Below are 10,711 nucleotides of genomic sequence, written 5' to 3'. Positions count from 1 at the left end.
CAGGGTTTGTGTTCTGTCCTGAGGCTGGGGTAGAGTCTTATGGGTTGGCTTGGGTCCAATAGGTTCCTAACTTGTGTGGGAACTAGTTGGCTCAAGGTGGCTCGGGCGTGGCCCGACAAAACCAAGAGTTGGCTCGAGGGTGGTCTAGGCGTGGTTTAGGGTTTCTTTCTTTGACAAATTAATCGAAACACGGCTCAGGGGCTCGAGTCATGGTTCACGAGGTCTAAAATAATATAAAAAAGACTAAGTTTTAAATTTAGAAATTTTATACTAAATTTTGAAATTTTTCGGGATTAAAACGCCTTCAAAACGACTAATTACGAATTAATTAAAAGTCTGGTATTTAAGCTAAATAAAATTATTGAAATTTTAATTTAGGGTTAAATAATTATTTGGGATATGTAAGAGTAAATGAAATTAAGAAAAAGTAAAAACGTGAAATTTTACGTTAGGGGTAAAACGATCATTTTACACCTAGAAATTAGTAAACGTCATGGCAGTGTCCTAAATGATGTTTTATATGCTAATATGGTTATTTTCAATGGTTATGGATGTTTATGAAATTTTAAACGTTAAAGTACGATTTTTAAATGCCTATGATTTTTATAATTTAAATATGGCCATTTAAAAGACATGTTGCATGATTGGTTTCAAAATAAAATGATATTATGATGCATGTTTTTATTAAGTGATAAAAATACGAAATTTTGAATGACATGAAGGGATTGTGACTAAATACGATGATATGTTGGAAATATCGTGAGGGTTATGGTCCCAGTGGGAGCCCGACGATCGGGTTTCCTTGGATACGGATACGAATACGAATATGAGTGTGTTAATACGTTGGCCAAGGCCCAATTGACCGGTGAGAGTGTCGCTGGTGTCCCCGCCGCCTAGTACTGTGGTTTTCTCTAGATAGATCCATCGCCCAATACGATTAAGAATACTAGTCACAATCACGATCTGAATTCAACAAACACGAGTATGAAAATGAATATGTTGATATGAAAATATTTACGAAAATGTCTATTTTTAAAGTTATGCATTATTATGAAAATTTTATTTGAGTACAAGTACTTTTTCACCGTTGTATGTGATTTGTATTACGTATTATTTGTTGTCAAGAATATGATGTGTTGAGTCTTTAGACTCACTAGGTGTGATTGATGCAGGTGATATTAATAATTATGAAATAGGAGGTCTTGATGGATGATCTGACTGGACTGAAGGTGCACACAACCCGAGGACCAGCGCTTCTACTTTCTATATTTAAGTTTATGATTTACATTAAAGATTTTACGACTATTTATTTATGCTTTTGAGATATTTTTGAGAGGTTTATTATTGGCTATACTTTTCATTGTTATTGCCTTTTAGGTTGGTAAAACGTTTGACGATTTTACAATTTGAAATATTTTCCTTTGATTTTTAAATGCTAGTTAATTATTTATTTTTAAAATGGTACAAGGTATTTTCAAAGTATTTATATATATATATGTAAGAGGAAAAAAATTCTAGTACTTTTTAAGAAAACGAATAGCAGACGTTTCAATGTATACATCCACATGAATAAAAATAGCTTTATCATGACATGCATAAATTTAAACATTTTCTTTCATCATATATTTTTTCTTTCATCATAAAATTTTCCTTTCATCATAAAAATGTACATATACATTTCCTTTTGGGTGAAATCTGTTCATTATTTGTGACCATCCTTTCATCTTTCGGTTGATTGATCAATCTCAGCTGTAACCATTGTACTAGGTGGTGGGCAACAGTAACCACTTTTCCGTTATGTGCCTTGGCCTATAGTCAGCGGGGACACCAGCAACCACTATTCTTTACTGCGCCTTGGCCTATGCAAATTCGGTATTGAGTTCCCACGAGGCTTAGTGAAACGACCCTCGTTTTTTAACTTTAAAATTCTAAAAAAAATTATCCATTAATTCAAAAACACACAATAAAAAATAACTTAAAATTTTCATAAATCAAAATAATTTAAAATTTAAATCTCAAGTCCATAAAGTCCCCAAAATCGTCAATTACCAAAATTCGACTTCTATCTTTAACATTATCAAAATTAACTTCAAAATAAAGCATAAAATATCTAATAAAATTCTATCAACCTAGTGCGAAATAAATGTCCCTCGGGAGTGTACTACTGTACTCAATCCACTTAAGCGTCAGCGCCTCCTTCAATATCATCATCACCTGCAGCATTCAAACCTAGCGAGTCTAATGACTCAGCACGTCCTAAACATGAGTAACAAATAATACTACATATACAAGTACATGCATTAAATCATACTTCTATTTAAAATAATTTTAAGCATAAATAAATCATATATAGTAAAATCATTTAATCGTAAAGCTTTGCATCCTTTATCATTTTCGGTGAAGTTTGATCCTTGAAAGTGACTAGCCTTTTATCCTCTGGACGAGCGATAAGTCTGAGCGCACAATTGAGCACTGAGACGGGCACTAGGCACCGGCGTAAAAAATATTGAAATATGATCGTCGGGCCCTCTCTAGGCCTCTTCCATCCAGATATACCCATAAAATTGTAAGTTCATCGTTCCTTCTTAAAACGGATCCCCCACATATCCTCTAATATCTTTGTCACAATCAATTCACCTCCTTCAAAATATTTTTTTCTTTTTAAATCATAAAATATAATGGCTTACAAAAATAGCATTTTAACAGTAAAAATTTTATAGCTTTACAATAAATCATAAAATATCATATTTTCATCAAAATCATCATAATATATCATTTAACATGCGTTATGACCCTTCGGGATGCTGCCAAGCCTATTGTACTACCCAGGTGTAAAATGACCGTTTTGCCCATAGACGTAAAATTTCTCGGTTTTGACTTGTTCTTACTTTTATTGACTCTAGACCATCCCAAATAATTACTTAAGATTAAACTAGTTTTATTTGACGTAATTTCGAGGATTTCGATTTAATTCTTTAATTACTAATTCGTGAATCGTTTAATTCTCGAATTAATTCAAACTTTAATATTTTCTTTCCAAATTTTAAACATAGACTTTTTATACCTAAAATACCCTCGTGAACCATGAATCGACCCCCTAGAACCATGGTTCGACACTTTTCTTTTCTAGACCCTAAAATTCGAACCCTACCCTATTCCCTCGAGCCCTCTTGCATGTTTTCTCGAGCCACACTCGAGCCACCTCGAACCATCACCTGACCAGACCTCCTAGGGACCCAATCGAACCTCCCTGGACCATGCACTATCCCCAGCCCATGCACTACACTCATGAGCACCAGCAACAAGAGCGGCGCGAGTTCCCTTGTGTTTTCTCGGGCCACCATCGAGCCAGCCTACACCAGCCCCTGACGCGCCCCTAATCCATCATCCCTAGATCCTACTGGACCATCTTAGACCAAACCCTGACCCTCACGTAGCACCTGATCGCAATTCAAGATCCATGCACATGGGAAGACTCCATGCGATCACGGACTCTTCCGTTATTGACAGACCACGGTACTAGTCCTGCCAAGACCCTACGAGCCCTGGCCGAGCCACAAGCAACCCAGCCCTAGCCAAACCTTCTTCCACATCGGGTAGCCTAGGAAAACCCTAGGTCTCTCCTCCTTGGCCAACCTCGAGTTCCATCATGTATTTCATCCCCTAACCACTCTTTTCCCGTCCCTAAAATACCTCTTAATGGCAGCGTGTCCTTAGGAATAATTGTGTTAAAGAAACAAGCGTAAAAACGTCAAATTTTTTGAAAATAATCTTCCTATTGTCAAACCATTGAACATAAATATTTTTCATGCAAAAATAATTAAAACATGCATATAATAGATTTAATGATGCGTCAAATTTTTTAGAAAACGTGCATTTGCGTTTTAAATGCTCGAATATACGATCATCGGCGAGAGGCACGAAAAGGGACGAACGAACGACGAAGAACCCTAGCTTTTCTTCCTTGATATTTTCTAAAGTTTAGTGTGTGTTTTGTGTGTTGGTGTTGGCTGGTAAGGGGTGTAAAAGACCTAGCTTTTTATTTTTATAGATTTTAATTTGTATGATAATGGGCTTGGAATTTGGGCCTTCAATTATATGAGCAATTGGGCCTACCTAAATTAGTTAAATTTGGCCCAATAACACTTATTAATTGAAAATTAATGATTTATAAAATTTTGTTTTCAAAAATAATGCATTTGATATTTTAAAAGTCCCGCATTCGCCAAAAACCGGCTTTCCGGATAAAATCGAGCTTGTCTCGTAAAATAATTTGAACTCTATCATTTTTAGAAAAAATTAATCATATTAATGAGCCTTGAAAATTTTTATTGAAAAATATTTTTTTTGTCTTGGTCGTCCCTGGTCTCCTTTCCCCAGCCTATTATCGAATGTTCTGTTAAAATCTTTCAATTTCATGAAATTGTGCACTTTAAACATTTAAGGATGTAAAATATATCATTTAAATATTTAAAATCAATTAATAAAAATAAATATGAAATTTAAATCATCTGCATAGTAAATTAGTTTACACAAGATATGTTTATAGATGTTCGGAGACTTCAAATGCTCCTACATCACCCCTTATACCACCTCGGGTAAGATCCACTAGAGGAATTTGATCTATACAACACCTTGTATAAACCCACTCAGCTCAGGACTTGCACTACTGCCTAATCTGAACTCCTAGCCTACACTAAAAACAGCATCTTTCAGCCAACACTTCTTTAACGTCTGTGTGTCAAAGACTACATACACAAGTTTAATGTCTTTGTACAAGACTATATTTGAGTGGGGGTGTGTGTTTGCGTGTGTGTGAGAACTGAACTAAGAATACACCAAGAAGTTGTTCTCACACACTGAGGGAAGTGAGCTACTAAATAAAGCTGGTAATACTTGAGTATTTCCTCAGGGCTGATTGCTTCTTGAAAGCTGATAAACAAATAAGCGTGCCCTTTCTTTTTCCACACTCTTTTTTGTTGTTTTTTTTATTCTGATGGTCTTGGTCTGTAGATATAGCAGCAAGATGACCGTACACCAAAACTCATGACATGTGATCATTGCAGCTTTGAATGTGTTCCTTGAACTTTGTGTCTCGACTTTTTCGACATCTCTTCTGGAACATTTTGTCTTTAAGCTTTGCTACAACGTCCATTATTGTACCTTTGATCATACAGATACTTTTGTATCATTGTGCATAGCTGGAATCCATTTAGATAAGCTTGTCTTGATCTGCAACTGAATGATTCCTAACTGATGCTCTTAACTGGTCATCTGAACTGATCTTTGATAGGACTCGTTTTTACGTGTTTTTAGTGTTGGTTTTGAGTCGCTTTCATGCATCATATTAGTTTGTTTTAGTTGAATTTTGCATTTTTTTAGCATTATTGAGCATTGGACTAATCTCGTGTATTCTGTGGTTATTTTGTAGGAATTGAACCAAAAAGTGGGAGAAACTTTGGCATAATATCGAAGAGATCTCGCTAGGGCGGTCAAAAGTGACCGCCCAGCGAGCATTGTGGTCTGGCCGAGGATTGTTTTGCGCAAGTGTCTCGCTAGGGCGGTCAAAAGTGACCGTCCCAGCGAAACCAGGGACATGCTCGCGGAAGCTTATTTGAGGACCTCTCGCTAGGGCGGTCAAAATATACCGCCCTAGCGAGAAGCGAGATTGAGAAAGATTTGTTTCCAAATTTTGAGGGACTCTATCCTACACCAAGACCTAACACACGAGACCAGCCGTTTTTGACACACTTTATCAGACTTTTCATCATTTTTCTTGGAGAAGACGCTACGAGCAAAGGAGATTTCGAAGACCTCGAGATTTCCACGCGTCGTGGCCGTCATCCATCGTCATCTTTAGTATTTTCATTATTCAGTATTTTATTTCTTACATTGATTGTTGGTTTTTATCATGAATTTCAGTAGCTAAACTCTAGATTTGTTGGGATTTGAGGGGATCCTACCCCGTACTCGGTGTTTAACATTATTTCTCGACGTTTTTACTAGTGATTTGTTTATGCTATTGTTATTTCTTGTTTCAATCGAAGCCTAGCTAACTTCCTTTGATTATTTCATGTTGTTGATGAGTTCGATAGAATAGTTAACAATACGATCAAATAGTATAAACCACGGATTTACAATTTTAGTAGATATACGGAATTGGGTACGTGTCGATAGTGATAGTTCACCCGAATGAAAGCTAGTGGATTCCATAGAATGTAATGCAATCTTGAACTGTTAAATATTTGAGGACACTTGAGTACTGCATGTTTTTGATTAGTATTAATATAGCTCGAGAGAGTATATTAATTAGTCTAGGGAATTCCGTCGAACGCACGAGTAAAAGTCGAGTGTGATTATTTAAACACGAGTGGTAGGTGAACTTCTAATTCCCAACAAATTCATTTCTCATTTGATTTAATCCAAATTAATCATTACGGTCTTGAGTACGTTTTCTTTGCATTTTAATTATTTTAGTTGTTTAATTTACATTAGTTTAATCATCAACTCATTTTATCGTTGCTAAAGAAATTTTACTTGAAAATAAAAATAGTGTAACGCAGTCTTTGTGGAACGATACTCGTATTCACTTACGTTTATCATAATTGACCGCCCCCGCGAGTGATATGTTTTTTTTAAAAAAGATTTTAAGTCGAGAACGCCTCGCTAGGGCGGTCAACAGTGGCCACCCCAGCGAGAACTCGTATTTTTCAAAACTTTGTCGGCGAGAACCCCTCGCTAGGGCGGACACAATTGACCGCCCTAGCGAGTCACGCAGATCATAAAAATTTTGTCGGCGAGAACCCCTCGCTAGGGCGGACACAATTGACCGCCCTAGCGAGTCGCGCAGATTATAAAAACATTCCTCTTCTCTTTTCCTCTCCAAATTTCGGCGCCCCCTCCATCTTTTGTGCTAAATCCGTTTTATTTGGTGATTTTTCAGGGTAAAGACTCCATCTTGGTCCATACCCTCCACAAGAAAGCACTTAGGCTACAAGATTTTCTTCTCCGGACGGCCACCTACACCAGCATACCCGCCTACCTTCCAGTTTCAATACCATTATCCTATGCCCCCAGCGGCTGAAGAGGGAGTCCCACCGCCTGAGAATGAGGAGGAGGACGATTTCTGATTAGGGGAGTTTACTGTTTCCCCTTTCTTTTTATTTTGCATATTCTATCTTTGCATTTAAATTCATGAGTTTTTTTTTATGTTTTTAGTGTTTGTTTCGTTTTGTGCACTGAGGGCATTGCACAACTCTAGTATGAGGGGGGTAGATTGTTATGTTTGCTTAGTTAATTGGTTTTAAATTGTTGCATTTCTTTTATTTGGTGTCGTTTATGGTGAGAAGACATAGTGTATGAGCCAATGATGATGTTGAATTGATAGTATACAAAAGTATTGATTGGGTCACCTCATGAATGGTACTCTTGATTGTTAAAGCATGAATTTTGGCACAAAGTTGAACTTTTTGAGCACATATGTGTGGGGACTAGAATTTTGTAGGAATAATGGTGAAATCTGAAGGTTTTGTGTGGTTAACTTGAAAGGCATCATTATGAGTTGATTTAGCATGTAAACACGTGAAAATAAGTCACTAATTGGGACCTTGAATGAGAACATGTGATTTGCCTTGAACTTTACATATACCCCTTTTTCAATGCAGTGAAAAAAAATATCATACCCCTAACCAGCTGTAATCCAAAGTTATATATTCTTAGCCTAGGGAGTACATGTGTGAAAATTGAGCATTCAAAAAAAAAAAAAAGAGAAAAAAATGGTGGAGATGTAAGGTGAGGGGGAGCCGAAATAAAAGGAATGAAATCCTATTCCTAGGCTAAAAGTTGGAGATGTAAGGAGAGGAGGAAAGTCAGACGAAAAGTCTTGATGATTGCACAATGAAAATGATCGGTGTACTCCCGACTGTTAGCCACTTGAGCTTATTTTCCTTCTTTTCGACACCCTTCTCTGCACTTAAGAATCGAATAAAGTTCAAATTATGGTTAGTGATAAATGGACACGGGGGTGCATGCTAGTGAGTCTTGTATTGAAGTGCTAATTGAGTGACTCGCATGATCGGATGATTGATCTATTTGAAGTACGAATGACTAGACCCATCATGACACACACACACATTCAAATTAGTGTCGAGATTTATGTGTAGATGAGAATGAGTATTCGTTTGTGATTTGACTTGATTATAATTTGTATGTGGGAAAGTTCACTGAGGCATGAGCATAACAGTTGTTAACTCACCATTGACATTTACTTGTGCTGGTTATTTCCTGTTTGAGTATTTTGTGTTTGTTTTGTTTGTTTAGAATCTCGTGCTTTAACCTATTTTGCTCGAGGGCGAGCAAAAGGTTAGTATGAGGGGGTTGATAGGACTCGTTTTTACGTGTTTTTAGTGTTGGTTTTGAGTCGCGTTCATGCATCATATTAGTTTGTTTTAGTTGAATTTTGCATTTTTTTAGCATTATTAAGCATTTGACTAATCTCGTGTATTCTGTGGTTATTTTGTAGGAATTGAACCAAAAAGTGGGAGAAACTTTGGCATAATATCGAAGAGGTCTCGCTAGGGCGGTCAAAAGTGACCGCCCCAGCGAGCATTGTGGTCTGGCCGAGGATTGTTTTGCGCAAGTGTCTCACTAGGGCGGTCACCAGCGAAACCAGGGACATGCTCGAGGAAGCTTATTCGAGGACCTCTCGCTAGGGCGGTCAAAATATACCGCCCTAGCGAGAAGCGAGATTGAGAAAGATTTGTTTCCAAATTTTGAGGGACTCTATCCTACACCAAGACCTAACACACGAGACCAGCCGTTTTTGACACACTTTATCAGACTTTTCATCATTTTTCTTGGAGAAGAGGCTAGGAGCAAAGGAGATTTCGAAGACCTCGAGATTTCCACGCGTCGTGGCCGTCATCCATCGTCATCTTTAGTATTTTCATTATTCAGTATTTTATTTCTTACATTGATTGTTGGTTTTTATCATGAATTTCAGTAGCTAAACTCTAGATTTGTTGGGATTTGAGGGGATCCTACCCCGTACTCGGTGTTTAACATTATTTCTCGACGTTTTTACTAGTGATTTGTTTATGCTATTGTTATTTCTTGTTTCAATCGAAGCCTAGCTAACTTCCTTTGATTATTTCATGTTGTTGATGAGTTTGATAGAATAGTTAACAATACGATCAAATAGTATAAACCACGGATTTACAATTTTAGTAGATATACGGAATTGGGTACGTGTCGATAGTGATAGTTCACCCGAATGAAAGCTAGTGGATTCCATAGAATGTAATGCAATCTTGAACTGTTAAATATTTGAGGACACTTGAGTACTGCATGTTTTTTATTAGTATTAATATAGCTCGACAGAGTATATTAATTAGTCTAGGGAATTCCGTCGAACGCACGAGTAAAAGTCGAGTGTGATTATTTAAACACGAGTGGTAGGTGAACTGCTAATTCCCAACAAATTCATTTCTCATTTGATTTAATCCAAATTAATCATTGCGGTCTTGAGTACATTTTCTTTGCATTTTAATTATTTTAGTTGTTTAATTTACATTAGTTTAATCATCAACTCATTTTATCGTTGCTAAATAAATTTTACTTGAAAATAAAAATAGTGTAACGCAGTCCTTGTGGAACGATACTCGTATTCACTTACGTTTATTATAACTTGACTATCGTGCACTTGCGATATTTAAATCGAGCTTTCATTTATAAAATAAATTTTGGGATGATTCACTGTGCAAGTTTTGCTCGATCAAGTTTTTTGGCGCCGTTGCCGGGGACTGTTGATTCACAATTTTTTATTTTTCATTTAAATTCTTTAGTATTATTTATTTTATTGTTATTTGATACTCTCATTGTGTTGCAGATTTTTCTTGTGGTGCATGCGAAGATCACTCGAGTTTAAGCTTGAGCCTTTTGACCCCGAGATCGAACGCACAGCTAGACGTCGAATACAGCAGCAAAGAGCGAAGGAAAGAATGGAAGGCGATCAACAAAGAGAGGAGCCAAGGTGTATACCGATGTTGGATTATGCACAGCCGTCTCTTGATGGAGCACGTCCAAGCATCGTAAGACCAGTCATCCGAGCTAATCAGTTTGAGATCAAGCTAGCTATCATTCAGATGATTCAGAACACTGTCCAATTTGGGGGAAGTGCACTTGACGACCCTAATTCTCATATAGCTGACTTTCTTGAAATTTGTGATACTTTTAAGTTTAATGGCGTGTCTGATGACGCTGTTCGTTTGCGTTTATTTCCATTTTCACTGAGAGATAAAGCTAAGTCGTGGTTAAACTGTTTGCCTGTAGGGTCTATTACTACATGGGAAGATATGGCAAAGGCGTTCCTGATCAAGTACTTTCCTCCGTCGAAGACTATGAAGCTCAGAGCCGACATTACTACTTTTGCTCAATATGAGCAAGAGTCACTTTACGAGGCATGGGAGCGCTACAAGGACTTGTTGAGGAGATGTCCACACCATGAGCTGCCTCTTGGGTTAGTTGTTCAAACTTTCTACTACGGTCTGCTTACTCCTAACCGTACTATGATAGATGCTGCTGCCTGTGGTAACTTACTGAGAAAGACGATGGAGGAAGGATATGAGTTATTGGAGGAGATGGCTGCTAGTAGCTATCATCCTCAGTCTGATAGGCAGAGACGAGGTGCTGGAGTTAATCAAGTTAATGATTT

At 37.2% G+C, this 10,711-nt stretch overlaps 1 non-coding gene across 1 annotated transcript; it reads right to left on the bottom strand.

The window, feature by feature from the left end:
* Nucleotides 1-10,400: 10,400 nt before the first annotated feature.
* On the bottom strand, nt 10,401-10,507 carry LOC142552431 (small nucleolar RNA R71). The gene has a single exon (XR_012821763.1). It is a non-coding gene; the product is annotated as a small nucleolar RNA R71 (small nucleolar RNA).
* Nucleotides 10,508-10,711: the final 204 nt, after the last annotated feature.

This window comes from Primulina tabacum, chromosome 7 (genome assembly GCF_025594145.1).
Source record: "Primulina tabacum isolate GXHZ01 chromosome 7, ASM2559414v2, whole genome shotgun sequence".
In the NCBI taxonomy this organism is placed as follows: domain Eukaryota; kingdom Viridiplantae; phylum Streptophyta; class Magnoliopsida; order Lamiales; family Gesneriaceae; genus Primulina; species Primulina tabacum.
The sequence above is the reverse complement of the archived record's forward strand: the minus strand, read 5'-3'. Positions and strand labels throughout refer to the sequence as shown.